The 16,803-nt window shown below is 45.1% G+C and overlaps 1 long non-coding RNA gene across 1 annotated transcript; it reads right to left on the bottom strand.

Moving 5' to 3' along the window:
- Positions 1-3,615: 3,615 nt before the first annotated feature.
- LOC139059431 (uncharacterized) lies at positions 3,616-14,654 on the bottom strand. The gene is made up of 3 exons (XR_011514181.1): positions 14,072-14,654; positions 13,594-13,980; positions 3,616-10,954 (listed from the first exon to the last, which is right to left on the bottom strand). It is a non-coding gene; the product is annotated as an uncharacterized lncRNA (long non-coding RNA).
- Between the last annotated feature and the right edge of the window lie 2,149 nt (positions 14,655-16,803).

The raw sequence follows: 16,803 nt of genomic DNA, 5'->3' as shown, positions 1-16,803 counted from the left end.
ACTGCAGGCGTCCACATGCAGATGTCATCCACGTACACTGATAGCCTGACTGTGGTTGGCGCGTGCTCAAGGAGAGCAATTAGTGTAAGATTATATATCACAGGCTAAGTACACCGCCCTGGGAGACGCCGCGGTAGCTATAATGTAGACAAGTATGGCCTTCCTCGCTGCTTACAAAAAAGGATGGCATGAAGAGATAGCTCCGTATCCATTGAAACATCCGACCCCCCATTCCTACCTCTGCGAGAGCGGAGAGGATGGCTTCATGCGTAACGTTGTCATAGGCCCCTTTAACGTCGAGAAATAAAGAAGCGCAGAGCCGCTTACGGCATTTCTCATGCTGAATGTAGGTGATCAGGTCGACGACGTTATCGATCGATGATCGACCACGTTGAAAGCCCGCCATGGCATGCGGGTAGATGTTGTGTTACTCCATGTACCACTCTCGGCGTCCTAGGAGCATCCTCTCCATTACTTTGCCCACACAGCTCGCCAAGGCGATCGGGCGATATGATGAGAGTTCCAACGGCGACATGCCAGGCTATAGCAATGGAACAAGGCGACTTGTCTTCCAGCTTGTTGGTAGCGCGCCATCTCTCCAAGATTCATAGTACAACTCAAGGAGAACTCCTCTCGTTCGCTCGCCCAGATGACACAGAGCTAGGCAGGAAATTTCGTCAGGTCCTGGCGCTGATAAAGGCATTACAGCATTACAAAGGTAATACTGCCTTAAGTTCGTGGATTGAGAATGGTAGATCCATGCGGCGATCACGTGGTGGTGGACAACTACTCGAAGGCGATGCAATGTTGGTAGCTGTGAGTTGGCCGGATAATCTGGGGCAGAAATCCTCCGCCACATCAATCTCCGATCTCTTTTGAGAGAAGGCAAGAGTCTTGAATGGGAATTGCTGTACGGAGAGTGTCCAGAGACTACGCACCGTTCTCAATAGTAGCCATAAAGGCTTGCGTAGATTTAGCGACTCACAGAAAGCAATCCAACGTTGTTATTCGAGCTTGTCTAACCGGCGCCGGATTTCCTTTAGCGTGCCTCTAGCGGTCCGCAAATCGTCCACTGTCTTCGTACGTCCGTATCTTCGTTCAGCACGTCGTCAGATTGCTCGAAGTCGTTCTAGTTCCACATAAAATTCCGTGAGTTTCCAAAAGCATGTGAGAGTACGCAGTGTGTCTTGCACCGCGCTCTTGATTGCCTCTTCCAAGTCGAAAGATGGATTGGCGTCGCAGTGTTCTTCCTTGATAGACTGAAATTTCGACCAGTCCACTCTTTGGATCGTATCCTGTATTTTGGAAGGGGACAATCCTCTGATCATGATGTACGTGGGGATATGGTCGCTTCCGTGAGTCTCTATGTCCACAAACCACCCTGCACGTCTGACAAGGCTTCGTGAGACGAAAGCCAACTCAAGGCACCTGCTGTACGTGGAGTAACGTAAGAACGTAGGACTTCCATCATTCAGCAGCCAAAGTTCATTACTGGAGGCGAAATATACCAGAGCTCTGCCTCTTGCGTTGATCTTCGGACTTCCGCAGAGTGTATGATGGGCGTTGAAATCTCCAATAATGACCCAGGGATTGGGAGTTGAGGAAATGATGTCTCGTAGTTTTTTGTGATCAAATCGACTTGATGGTGATTGGTAGGCGCCCACAAAAGTAAAGGCCAAATTCTTTTTCCTTACGTTTAGGCATATAGATTGATTATCGTCATTAGGTGGTACAGGCTGATGAATGTAGGTGAGCACCAAAACCTTACTGTTTTCACCAACAGTTAACGACATAAACGATTCATATCCAGAAAGCCTGATCGTGTTCGATAAGTTCGGCTCGCAAATTATGATAATGGGAAACATATTGGCATACACGGAGCGATGGAAATACGAAAGGCGCGCTCTGAGTCCGCGGGCACTCCACTGAAGAATAGCTGCTTGTCGGACCTCATCCCTAAAAGACAGTGGCTGTGGAGCCATGATCTACTCAAGGGTTGCCAGCACCGGACTCAGAGCGTCCACTACATGAAGCGCACTTCTGGCAGACGGTGTGTGCATGTTGCTGAACAACACGCGAATGATATTCATTAAAGGCCTCATCCCTTACAAAAATGACTTTAGACTGTCTATAGAAAGTCTATAAACTTCTTATAGACGACCTTTCCTTTCTATAGATTTAAACTTTTGTTGACACAAAGTCTGTAGACTGTCTATAGACGAAAGTCGATAAAGTTTCAATTTCTTTTTGTCTATAACCAGTCTATAGACGTTCTATAGAAAAAAGTCGATAAGGTGTTTGCTCTTTTTGCCTACTTCCCCTCTATGGACTACCTATAGACGAAAGTCGATACAGCTTCTATCTATTTTTGTCCATACTTTGTCTATAGACATTCTATAGAAGAAAGTCGATAAGGTTTCTATTTCTTTTGTCTACTCGCAGTCTATAGACAGTTTATAGAAAAAAGTCGATAAGGAGTTTGTTTCTTTACTGTATCCTTCCCCTCTATGGACTACCTATAGACGAAAGTGGATACGGTCTCTATCTATTTTTGTCCATACTTTGTCTACAGACTTTCTAAAGACGAAAGTCAATAAGGTTTTTATTTCTTTTTGTCTACGCGTAGTCTATAGAAAAAATTCCGTAAAGTGTTTGTTTCTTTTGTCTGCTTCCCCTCTATATGGACTACCTATAGACGAAAGCCGATACAGTCCCTATTTATTTTTGTCCGTATACTCTGTCTAGACTCTATATTAGACAGTTAATAATAGTCGGCTGGTTTCTATTTCTTTTTCTCTCCTGGTGTATTGAATGTCTATATAAGAAAGTCGATAATATGTAATGCCGAGTTCCCATACTCCCTGCCCTCTGCGAAGGCGATGATATGGCACTGGTTCATGCGCAACCGGCACCGCGTGCAACCCCGGCGCGGCGGGCAAACCGTGCAAGACTGCTAGTCGTCGTTCGGTGCAGCTGCACCGAACGAGGATCGCGGCGGAACAGGCAACGTCCGAGTCACAAAGGTCTTCCAGGCACCCGAAGGAGCTAAACCTGGCTGCTTCCCGGACGTACACTTCGCGAAGACCAGGTGGTGAAGATCAGATGGTGAAGAGGTGGTGAATTCACCACCCGGTCTGCCTCCGAGTTGTCGTGCACTTGCAGGAACAAAAAGGTCCTAAACCATTCCCGGAGGCACACCTAGCTGACCCTGTCTTCCTCCTCGACCTCAATCGTTCTGACGAGTGCACGCAGCAGGTCGCGGGAAGTTGCAGCCGCCCGCGCGCGCGACATTCTACCGCACAGAGACAATTAACACGGCACCGCACCATGCACGCAGTTAACAGGAGGGGAAGATCGCAGATGATGATCGTCGCTATAGAACGCTGCCGGTTCCACTACCGTTAGCGACTGACCTCGCAAGCGCCTATGAAATCCTCGTTGTAGCCGTCGTTGAACTCCTCTTCTTCAGAATAGTCGTCATCTTCACTTGATGCACTTGTCAAAAATCCCACTTGTTTCAGCATACATTGCAAAAACTGCTGTGTATAGATATGATACAATTCCTTATGGTAATAATGGGAACAATGCTAGAGAGAAAGCTTTTGAGGCTCCGTGTCACACCAGGAGTGTATTATGATTTATTTATTTATTTATACATACTGCAGCGCAATTTGCGCTATAGCAGGAGTGGGTTAAGAAAATGTACAAAAAATGCATTGGAGTATACAGCGGTAAACACAAGTGAACACTTTTAAAGAGCACAGATGAAAGGAAAATACACAAAAATACAAGTGAACACTTACAAAAGAGCACTGGTGAAAGAATACACAAGAAGTTATATAAATGCTGCGAGGCATACGCATGCCTGATTATGCCCATACTGTCACAAAGTGCGTGTACTCCTCGGCGTCACCCCACCGCCGCCAACAGTCCTCGCCGCGGCGTGCCCGGCGCGGGGAGCGCTCTCCATAGATCCCGCCGGCACCCAGACCGATTCCTCACGTCACAGTGGGCGCGCGGCGAGAGAGAGGGAGAGGAGAACGAGCGTGGAGCGACCTGCGACAAGCGGACAGAGTTGTTGGACCGGCGAGGCAAGCGGCACGTGAATTGGACGTCAGGCAGGCGTGAGGACGGCGGCCTGAGTTCCCGTAGCCGGAGCCTCCGTAGACGCGACCCCTAGTCCGTCTCGATCTTCGGCAGCGACGTGCGGTGACGGCGGACCCAGCAGCCCGGCGCCTCCCCAGCTCGGACGTCCTACCCGACACTCCGCAGATAAGCCTAGGCCACGTGTTCAGCAGCTCTCAGAACTTTCCGCCGGACTGTATTTTTGTAATCGTGTTTAATATCTTTCTTTTATTTACTCATCGCGTGTTTATTCTTATATGTCCTATTAGTTTAGTCTTTGCCGCATTTATTGTAACTTCTATTTTTCATTTGTGTCGCGTATGTTTTGTTTATTCGCGAGTCTTAGGGACTCCCACGTGGTGGGCTTAGTGTCGCGCGAGTGGCGTCAGGGCGTCCGTTGTGTGACCCGCACGCCTTCCGCGAGCTAGGACCCACTACTTGTAGTTGTATGCTCTTTTTCTTTCATTATGTCTCGCGCATGATTTTAATTTATTAAACTGAATGTGTGTGTTGTACGTCGCCCTCCGTCTCATGCCTCTGGTTCACGGTCGATCAGGCGTGGACCTTATCGCCGGTCAGCAGTCGAACACTCACTAAACGCACGCGGGGTGGGTTTGTTGTCGCCCCATCCACTCCGGTCCGGAGAGTGCGAATTCCCTCACCACCAATCCTTGACACATACCCATGCCTGATTATGCATCTGGGATGGCGGTTGCAAAAATTTGGGATGAGCATGAGCGAATGGATCCAGGTAATGAATTCCAGTCTTCGATTGAGCGGGGAAAGAAGCTGAATTTGAATATGTTAGTATGTGCGTAGTAGGGTATTAAGTTTAGGTTATGATGTCCTTTCATTGATGATCCCGGCGCGAAGTTAACGTAATTATCATTTGAGAGCCTAACTAAAGAATTGACAATGGAGTGCAAGAATTTTAATGATTCGACACGGCGACGAGAAGAGAGCACGTTTAGGTTCAAGGAAGAAAGTGCTGAAGAGGGCGAAAAGTCTCGATCGTAACGATGACATATAAATCGCACAGCTTGTTTCTATATAGCCTCTAATTTATTAATCTCTAACTGCTTATGCAGGCTCCAAACTACAGATGCATAATCAAGAACAGGGCGGATTAGAGATTTATACATTAGTAACTTTGTGTCTTTGGGAGATCGGGTTAGCGTTCGCCTCAAGTAACCTAATTTTTTTAGTGCTTTACTGCATATGTAGTCAATGTGTTTGGACCATGACATGTTATGCGTAAAAATGACACTAAGATACTTATACTCAGAAACCTTATCTACTGTACGGCCATTGGACGAGTAACTGAAAAGGGAGGGGGAAGATATGTTGCAGAAAGACATCAGAACGGTTTTATTGAAATTAATGTTCATTTGCCAAGTGTTACACCAATCGCAAAACCTAGAAAACGACTCTTGAAGGCGATAATGATCATTAGAAGATTTAGTCCCTTCATATAGAATGCAGTCATCAGCATAGAGACGGATGTTAGAAGAGCAGTGAAGTGGCAAATCGTGTATGTATAATAAAAAAAGAAGCGGCCCAAGCACGGAGCCTTGGAGCACACCTGATGTCACATCAACAGTAGTGGAGTCAGTCAAACTGTAAGAGACGAACTGGCAGCGAAATGAGAGAAAGCTTAAAATCCAGTTAACCAAATGAGGATTATTCAGTACAGCATTAAGTTTAGCAATAAGTTTAGAACGTAAAACGGTGTCAAATGCCTTCGAGAAATCTATAAAAATTGCATCAACCTGGTTGCCTACGTCAAGGTTAAATGAAATGTCATGCGTGAACTCAACTAGCTGCGTTAACGTGCTAAAACCGCACCTAAACCCATGTTGCATGTTAGACAGTAAATTATTTGATTCCAGAAAGAGCGTGATGTGTTTATGTATGATGTGTTCCAACATTTTGCATGACTGTGACGTCAGTGAAATTGGTCAGTAATTCGACAAACACTGCTTATCTCCAGATTTATAAAGAGGGAGCACTTTGGCTAACTTCCATGAAGAAGGTACAGCCCATATGTTGCTGAGTGCCATATTATAGAGGACATCAATTAAAGCATGTGTAATGAACACTTTTGCAAATTACATGGGAAGAAAAAATATGCTGGAGATTGCACTGCAGCCATGTTGTGGCCTTACTTCTCTGGGACGCAAAACATTTTTCTATTTTTCTCAAAACCACATGTTCGAGGACAAAAGAAACATTTTTTTTGTAAGCACCAAACCTTAATTCAAAAAAATATTTTTCTGTGGTCCCTAGAATCCGCGTTCTTGGTATGACCATAGAAGCCAACAGAGCTAACTCTACGGCTATCTCCAAGATTCTTCGACAGACCGCTAATACATCCAGACCGCTGAAAGCAAGAAAACCTTCCCCATCCCTCACCGCAAGTTAAACAGAGCACAGGCAACCACCCTTCGCCTGTTACAGACCAATACATACCCTCCCCCTCTCACACGCTATCACACCATATACCCCGACATCTACCAGAGCCAGACGTACAAGGTCTGTAAAACTCAATCAGCAGCACTCCCCCACATGCTATGGGAGTGCAAACATCAATACCCAGACCTTAATCCCGTGACCTTCTCATTGAGATGGCATGCCGCACTGCACAGCTCCCATCTTGACGACCAACTCTGGGCGACCCAACAGGCCTACAAAGCGGCGAAGAGGCAAGACCTCGACGTCCCACCGTGGGAGGCCTAGGCCCAGCCAACTAAACTGCTGGCGCTCATTAAAGTTCACTCTCTCTCTCTCTCTGCGAGTCGTTCCCAAATATCTCTCACATCTACTGAGCCCAAAGGAAAATGTTTGTTTCAGAACTTTTGCATTTATTAATTAGTTAGTATAAAATAAAAGGACTAGTCATAACAAAAGCTTCTATCATGAAATTTTTTTTTCTGAAGGGATTGTCATGGTCACAATTCTTGTTTTTGTTCAGACAAATGCCCGGTGTAGCCAAAATAAGCTGAACAAATTTCACCAGTGTACATTAAAAAGGTTTTTTTGAATATGGTACATTTCTTAACCAAAGCAAGAAAGCCTTGTAATTGACAATATGACACACATTTCTATGTTTCTATGTAATTTTTAGCATTTTACTAGATAGTATAGTCATAAAGAACAGCATAGAAGATTTAGGCGCACATGCTTGAACTTCAGTGAAACTACAGGCAACCATATTTAACATTTTAGACGGCTGTTCATGTTAAAATGGGGACCCTTAATTAATTATGAGCAAGGGGGGATGCAAGATGCACCTTTTCACGGTATGGAGGATCATATTCAGTTTTTAACCCAACTCTATCATAAAGTTGACAAACCGCCCTGTTCTAAACCGCTATGTTGTAAAACCTTGTGCAAAAATAAATAAACCCACACATGAACAACAAGTGACACCAATAGTAACATCCAGCCAGCCGCAGTCAGTAGTAGCAAACCTTCCAGCTGTTGCTTCTGATGTAATATTTTGAAATATGATGGCATGCATAACTGTGCACACACCACCTAAAGGGGTAAATCTAATCGGTAGAGTTCCAAGAATTTCATTTACAAAGATGTGCAAAAATACAGAAAATCTGCCTCTGAAACATGCAGTTACTGTCATCATCATCATCAGCAGCCTGGTTACGCCCACTGCAGGGCAAAGACCTCTCCCATACTTCTCCAACAACCCCGGTCATGTACTAATTGTGGCCATGCCGTGCCTGCAAACTTCTTAATCTCATCCGCCCACCTAACTTTCTGCCGCTACCTGCTACGCTTCCCTTCCCTTGGGGTCCAGTCCGTAACCCTTAATGACCATAGGTTATCTTCCCTCCTCATTACATGTCCTGCCCATGCCCATTTCTTTTGCTTGATTTCAACTAAGATCTGCTCGTTTCTTATCCCTTAACGTTACACCTATCATTCTTCTTTGTATAGCTCGTTGCGTCGTCCTCAATTTGAGTAGAACCCTTTTCGTAAGCCTCCAGGTTTCTGCCCCGTAGGTGAGTACTGGTAAGACACAGCTATTGTATACTTTTCTCTTGAGGGATAATGGCAACCTGCTGTTCATGATCTGAGAATGCCTGCCAAATGCACCCCAGCCCATTCTTATTCTTCTGATTATTTCCGTCTCATGATCCGGATCTGCCATCACTACCTGCCCTAAGTAAATGTATTCCCTTACGACTTCCAGTGCCTCGCTGCCTATTGTATATTGCTATTCTCTTCCGAGACTGTTAAGCATTACTTTAGTTTTCTGCAGATTAATTTTTAGACCCACTCTTCTGCTTTGCCTCTCCAGGTCAGTGAGCATGCATTGCAATTGGTCCCCTGAGTTACTAAGCAAGGCAATATCATCAGCGAATCGCAAGTTACTAAGGTATTCTCCATTAACTTTTATCCCCAATTCTTCCCAACCCAGGTCTCTGAATACCTCCTGTAAACGCGCTGTGAATAGCATTGGAGAGATCGTATCTCCCTGCCTGACGCCTTACTGTACACACATTAAAAAGCTAACTATGAGAAATGGTGACAATGGCAGGAACTCATTCCTTAAAATGAAAACATTAAAAATTCATTAGGATAAGAAAGCAATGAATGACAGATAAATTTACTAATAAATGAACCAAAACCAATCACTTAGTACTGCAGTATTTGAAGTAGGCATACTTCAGCAGTTAAAAAGACCAGAATGCAACACTGACAAAAATGTTCTATCATTTAAAAACAAGGCAATGCACTTCAACATTTTGTCTGGATTGACAGTGACAGTTTCACGTGTTCTGTCTACTGCAACAAACTTGTGTGGCAATAACTTCAGAACACTACCAGTCATTTGCATTTTCTCACAAGTGACTACAATGTTCTTCGTACATGCCTGAGTATGTTGGTGACAATGGCATGTAAGAGCCATGCCCACAATGCGGCAAAACATTTCATCACAAAAAATGAAAGAGTTGACACGGCGAGATTTGTCTGCTGACAAAGCAGTGAACGTTAGACCCGAGTGTGACAGCTTTTTGAAATTTCCAGTACTCGTGCTAGACACTTTCTGCATGCCATGAACAACCACGCGTGACTTCAGAGTTAATGCACTTTTCCGTAGCTTGTAGCCTTTCAACAAGCCTGTGATAAAGTTAGCGACACCCTCTTTAGATGAGCCAGCAGAAAGAGATGACGTGCACAGCTTTGCCACAGCTTTTGTCAAGCAAAATTTTGTCGAAACCTGATTGTGTGCGTACCGTGTACCTTTCACAAGTTTAATCAACATACCATTCATTGCTTCGAATGGGAAAGCAGAGTAGCACCACAATGGTCCCCAATTTTTTACGGTGTCTGCCAGATGGATAAGGAGGTGCGTATTATATTTCATTTCTGTTATGCCATAGAGGTTCTGAAACTCTTTAAGAAAGTTAATCAACTTTTGGTGCACTTCGTGAAGCCTATCGAGAGGAATAGATTCAGCAAGCAGGAAATGCATAATGTCAACAAACTCTATCCAATTGGAGAAATATGGATTTGGCAACAGACCATCTAGAACAACAGGTGAATAGAATAGAAGCCAATAGAGCCATTCTGAAGCTTTCCAGTAGGCTCGCTCTTCAAGTGAGCGTGGTAGTCTTCCAATTTCATGCACAGGCTGGAGGGATATCAGCCGTTGGTTCAGCTCCTTAATGTGGATGTTCAAATTAAACTTCTCCTTTCTTTTGGAGCCTAGCCACAGGCAAGTCACAGAGCGCACAAACCCCAGGCAGACTGCATGCATGTAGTCTACTACAAAGTTAGTCGGAAAAACAAAGTGGTTGAGTGTAAAGAGTATATTGGCCCCTTTTATCCCTTGGTTTGGTGTTCCTTGCACATCAGCGTTTCTTGCATGCTTTCTGAAAGATACAGCAGTCCTTTCCTTTGGCTGTCTTTGGTGAAGGGGGTACACTCTGCTATGCCCAGAGCCTTTTGCAACCACAGTTCCTTCACTCTCACACCATGCGCAACCATAGGCACCATTAAACATTGTCATGTTCATGACAAGTGCCCTGGCAACTGTGTCCACTGTCACTGGTCCAGGAAACACCCTTGTGGTTCGTGAAACCTTGTGTTCATCTGTCCACGCAAAACCTGTGCTTGAAAGATGGTTCATTTCTTCCACAAAAGGCCTTAAAAAACAATTAATGTTTGGTTTTTCACGTCCAAACCAGATGGCACCAAGCAGCATATTATCCCATCGTTCATGCTCTGGCAACTCATTTACAGCTAGCTCTAAGGGCCACATTGAGTATCCTGAAGATTTGTACATAGGGAAGCCATCTGTGTTAATAGTCAGAGTAACATCATAAGGAGACAGTGGCAGCCTACTATAACAAAGGCTTTGCCGAATGCTTGAAACATCATAGCTAGTTGATTTGGTTGCTTCAGAGCCCAGTTGCACTTTGGAACACTTAGACTCCAAAATGTTGCGTAATTGCTCCTCGATACTCAGGGCAACAAAAAATGAAGACTGTTTTTGCAACTCCTCCACTGAGTATGTGGAGTCACATTCCAAGCACTTCAGCCCATTAGCAATGTCTTTGCCAATGTACACCTTGCAGTAGGGACAGTAAAAATGCTGCGATGGCGACAAGAGAAAGCTCCGAAATTGCTTTAAGAGAACAAAGCTTGTTGTTGCTGTGGCTGTGTCACAAGGCAGGTGCAGCTCAACAAGGTGAAGTAAGTCTTCAGTAGCTTCTTTTGAAAGCTTGTGGCGAAGGCTGAATGCTGTAATCATCAGGAGGCTTTCCTTTAGACTCAGCTGAGATCCAGGGTACAATGGGGTGCTCTGGAAATACGCGCAAGGCAACATTATCTTTAATGAAAGATGAAAACAAACTGACGCTAACAAATGCTTGTCAAGACATGTCCATGCATAGTATAAAATTTTCTAAAGTTAATAGAAGTGTGCAGATATGCATCCCCAAAACATACGAATATATTGGCATGCTGAACACCAACATACATATAAGTTAGTTAGTGATAAGTATGTTGGTGTTCAACATATGATTTCCATCCAACGCAGAACTTCTACTTGGTGGGATGTGCCTTAATTCAGCCCTAACCGTCCTCCATTCTGCAATTGTAGCACACTCCCTCAAGTAGGTTTGAAATTATTAGAACTTATTTCCTAGTTATATGCCTTGCTCTCTCATTTGTTTTGCAAACAGAATCAAGCTATACGTCTGTCCATGCAAGTAAACAGCTTAGTGAGACACTAGTGAGTTCACCTGCATTAGTAAAGTGCCTGCTACACAATAATAAAAATACCACTCTTACCCCGAGAAGATGCTCTGTAAGCCAGAAAAAGTGCAAGAAGTAAAGCACTGCCTTCAAGTTCTTGCACTAGCTCATCGTGAGTTTATAGATTTTGGCAGATTCTGCTAGGACCTAGTTATAGCTTATTTGGAAAAATGCAGCCAAACCAGCCAAACAATGCATGTGGCAAGTTTCGGGAACTTTTACGGAATCAGCAAGGCCCAATTAAATATGAAAAATACTTTGAAACCCGTCGTGTCACAGCGACATACTGCACTGAGGTGTTGGCACGAAATTCTAAAGATTGATCTTTTACCATCGTTTATTTTTATAATCGACCTATTATAGGAAAAATCAATGAATGCATAGTTTCTAAAAGATATTTTATCACTCTCAAATGACTTCGAGTTTGTCTTTATAGTGTCCCTTAACAGACATAATTAGCTGTAGTCAAGTTTAAATAAATATAAGGGCCAAACAATGAAAGCTTCCTTCCCTCAGTAAGGAAGCGTTCATTGTGGTGAGGCTGCCTTATGTCACTCAAAGATTCCTTACTGAGGGGCCCTCAGTGAAGGCTTCTTTGGTGTTTCCTCAGTGTAAGGTGGCTCCGAAGCTACCTTCAGGCGTCCTTGCGCCACTTCTGGCCCTGAACAAGCGCTTCACCTCACTCTTTGGCCATATGACGTTTGCTTGCGCACGTGTGCAACGGACATCTTGCCAGGCATGTTTGTTTCAGTTGCACATTCAGCATGAGTGGCATTGCTAGGCACTGCATGATGCCGGCAGGCCAGTGTTGCTGGAACACATCATGTTTTGCGCTAGGATGTGGTACTTTTTCACATTTAGTGAACAAAACTAGAAGAAAGCATCAACACATCTCTAAATTAGCACTTCAACTTAAAGATTGTGCAATGGTACAACTTCTCTTTATTGAATAATGGTGTTCACATAAACCTTTTAAGAGATGCTCTTGAACCCAGACGAGCGGAAAACGTCCCTTACTAAGCATGAGGTCGCGGGATTGAATCCCAGCCACGATGGCTGCATTTCGATAGGGGCAAAATACAAAAACACCCCTGTTCTTAGATTTAGGTGCACATTAAAGAACCCCAGGTGGTCAAAATGTATGGAGTCCCCCACTACAGCGTGGCTCATAACCAGATCGTGGTTTTGGCATGCAAAACTCCATAATTTTATTTTATTTTAACCATTCCTTACATATGAAGAAGGGTGAAGGGAGCTTTCACAGTAGGCTTGCTTCCTTCATCGGCCCTGCACTGTAAGTTGGCCTCACATAAGGTTTCTTGTCGTCGCCATATGTAAGGTTAGGCAGCAGTCGAAGGAAAGGAACATTTTATTGCTTAGGCCTAACGGTAAGGATAAAACATGAAAACACCAGTGCCGATATTCTACAACTTTGATCACTGGTTTTAATGTGTGCACTTTTTGGCAAGTACCCCGGCAAAACTAGTCCAGCATGCAAGAAGTGCAACGCCTTGTATTATCTGCACAAAAATATGTAATTTGCGAAGTTATGACATTAATAGAAATTATGGAGTTTTACGTGCCAGAACCACAATCTGATTACGAGGCACGCTGTAGTGGGGGACTCTGGATTAATTTTGACCTACGGTTCTTTAATGTGCACGTAAATCTAAGTACACTCGTGTTTTTGCAAATTCACCCCCATCAAGATGCTGCTGCCATAGCTTGGATTTGATCATGCGATCTCATGCTTAGCATTAGAACACCAAAACCACTAAGCAACCACAGTGCATAAGTTATAACATTTAGTCTTTATAACAGTGTAAATGTAGATGTTTGGCAGCTTATAAGCGATAAGGAACAATCGAAAAAAAAAATTAATCGGGTGTCGTATAGTAGGGGTTGGCCAAATAAATTTGGGGATGGCCCAACTTGAACTTTGTGTGTGGGCCAATCTGAAATTTGTGGGTGAGCCAATTGAAATTTGTGGGGTTGGCCAACTTGAAATTTGGGAATTGTGGGGAGGGGGGTGACATGAAATTTGGGGGCCTGCTTACGCATACTTAGATGACTCCAATGGATAATTTTTCCTTTTTTTCCTAAAAACAATAAGCAATTACAAATTCCATTGTTTGCAGCATACGTCCGTGCATACAGATACAGAACATGCACATATCTCTGTACCTGTCTCTCGTCGCATTCCGGTTCGTCAGCACCGCTGTCGTCCGTGTCGCTTGAGGAGGAAACGCCGCCGTCACTGGATTCTTCGGATGAAAGGCATTCGTTACCATGGTCATCTCCATCACCACATTCTTCTGTGTCGCTGATGTCATCGCTTAGTGCCAAATCGACGGACGGGCCTTGCGCCGTCCGCGCTACGCCGGAGGTTTCGCCGCACGTTTCCAATACAGCTGACGTAGATGCTTCTGCTCCATCAGCAGAACCGCTGGAACCTCGCTGTCCAACTGTAGCGCTGTCACCGGGCGGAAAGTCAGCCGAGCGAAGTCGCTGCTCAGTGCGCCTGGGCACCGTTGCATCAACCTCGTACAGATACTTTTTCCTTTTTTTTCCCTAAAAATAATAAGCAATTATAAATTCTATTGTTTGCAGCATACGTCCGTGCATATAGATACAGATACAGAACATGCACATATATTTGTACCTGTCTCTCGTCGCATTCCGGTGCGTCGGCACCGCTGTCGTCCGTGTCGCTTGAGGAGGAAACGCCGCCGTCACTGGATTCTTCGGATGAAAGGCATTCGTTACCATGGTCATCTCCATCACCACATTCTTCTGTGTCGCTGATGTCATCGCTTAGTGCCAAATCGACGGACGGGCCTTGCGCCGTCCGCGCTACGCCGGAGGTTTCGCCGCACGTTTCCAATACAGCTGACGTAGATGCTTCTGCTCCATCAGCAGAACCGCTGGAACCTCGCTGTCCAACTGTAGCGCTGTCACCGGGCGGAAAGTCAGCCGAGCGAAGTCGATGCTCAGTGCGCCTGGGCACCGTTGCATCAACCTCGTACAGATACTTGCGGCGGCGTTTCGGCATGTTTTTTCCGAGTCAGGCGCGCTCATGCGTATAGGACGTAGGATCGGCGAAGGAATTAATGTGCGGCCGCGACACTATATGTGTACGTACAATATACGCGAGCGCACTTTAACGGATAAGTTGGCAGGCTTTTACTCCTCGTCGTTGCACAGAATAATGGTAGCGCACAAGATTCGGTCATGGGGGTGAAGAGAGAGAGAGAGACGTACAAAAAGAAAGAAAAAAACGCTGGGAGTTGGCATGACGTCCCTCGGCCGCAAAACCGGTCCTTAACTCATCCGAGGTAGACGCGCCTTACAACCGTTGCGAGAGACTCCACGAACAAACTTCGACCCGCGCGCGTCGAAGTTTCTCCAAGGCCGCCTTGGACGGCGCCGTCCAAGGCGGCCGGAGCCCCCGATGCATCGCGCATCTGCACGGCAGCCTCGCGTCCCGGGAGTGCCTTTTCCCCAACGGTTCCGTGTTTTCCCGCCTTATACGACCTCAAATTTTGGTAGAAGAATGGCATAGAGTGGTGATTCGCGTCGGCACGCGGATCACCTGCGACCAAGTCTACCCCCGCATAATTAGCTTTGAACACATGTGTGCGGCTTTACATATGTTGTAGTGTAGGTGCTATAACTAAGCAAGTTTCGCCGCATGCATCCTCATTCATCAACCTACGACTCTGCGTTTGGTTGAGACCATTGCTCTTGGATCATCTCTATTCTATTCTTTATGAACGGCGCACGAAAGAGTTATATGCGCTTAAACGCTCCATCTCAAGAGAAAGCACAAATCAATTTGGTAATTCCACAAAGTTCTGTCGCTATGCCCATGAACAGAGATCTTGCGGTCCCTGCGTAGGGACGCGCGGCGTGTGTTTTCACTTAAAAATGCTCTCTGTCGTTTCTTTCCGAACCATCCTGAAACCAATTCTGAGCCGTAGGCCAGGACTTTTATTCAGGCCGACCTCTCAGCTTTTCGATCATAATAAATCTGTATCCATTTCGCGATATATAATTAATATATGCCACAGCGGCTGTACGTACCGGTTATTCGGTCACATTTCTCATTGTGCAATTCCGCAAACTAAGCAAATTAGTGCAATATGTATTTCCGGACTGCGTGGGTTCATGTCGAAAGCACTTAATCGCTTGGGAAATTTTCAAGAGAGTCTGAGGTGACTGTTTCATAATAAATTTTTATAGTAATCATAATTCACATTCTCCGGGTCGAATCCCATCGTGTTCACGAGCGCCGGTATACCATGCACGATGGCATCCCGAAAAGATACACCGACATCGTAAGCCACTAGACTGGGTAGGAGGAACTACCCATCCCCGTATCCCCAGCTGACAAGAGAAGAGGCGGTGATAATCTGGGAACTACAGACCCGCACATTCCCGCACGGCACCCTGCTGCTATGTATCCTACGACCTACACTTACGATTAAGTGCGCCTTCTGCTCTACCCTCTACCTCATGGTAACAAAATGTGGGCACAACTCTTCGATATCACGCATCTCCGGAAAAACCGTCGAGCCTGTGGGAGACCCAGCTGACAAGCCCGAGCCCTGAAGACCAGTATCGTCTGGTGAGCAGGGTCAAGCTATCGGGTCAGGCCCATGGTGTCCTGCACTAGGAACGCCAGTCACCTCGTACGGTTCCACGGTCAGGTCATTTATATAAATAAAGTTTATTCCTCCTCCTCCTCCTCGATCCTGATTTACTGACATGCTCAGATTTGGTCCCTTCTCGTGCATGATGACGAGGGCAAATATGTTTGCCTCAAATGTCCACTAATTTAATGGAAACAGGCTAGCAAAATTTTAAAACTGTACCACGAGAAAATAATGCGAACTTTGACCAATATCAGTTATGCAATATGTTCCGATTTCACATTCCCCTCCCCCGCTTCCCATATCATAGCGGTGGTGCTCTGCGATAATATAGTTGCACTGTTACTGACCTGTGTATACACAAGTCATGTCACTAAATATTTTTACAGTGGCAGCCGTAATACTTAATTATCCATATATATAGCAGTTAACGAAAATGTGGATACGGCAAAATCCGCCACCCTCTCGTCCTTGTATGTCTTTGGCACAATATCTTTTCTCAAGCATTATACGAGTCAACTCATGCAACAAGTTTTATAGCTAGTGCTTTCAAGACAATTTGTTCTCGCAAGAACTAAGGTTGATTTTATTGGCCACAGTAGTAGTTCAGACCGCAAAGCATAATTTTTATTAAAACTTAAAGTGTCACTGGACATTGCCTGAGCAAACTTATTACTACACATTCTTTTTAACGGCAAAAAAGGCAGAGTATGCATACTGATATGGACGTAGATCCGTGTGA

This window comes from Dermacentor albipictus, chromosome 4, assembly GCF_038994185.2.
Source record: "Dermacentor albipictus isolate Rhodes 1998 colony chromosome 4, USDA_Dalb.pri_finalv2, whole genome shotgun sequence".
NCBI lineage: Eukaryota > Metazoa > Arthropoda > Arachnida > Ixodida > Ixodidae > Dermacentor > Dermacentor albipictus.
This window is presented reverse-complemented; position numbering and strand designations above follow the sequence as displayed.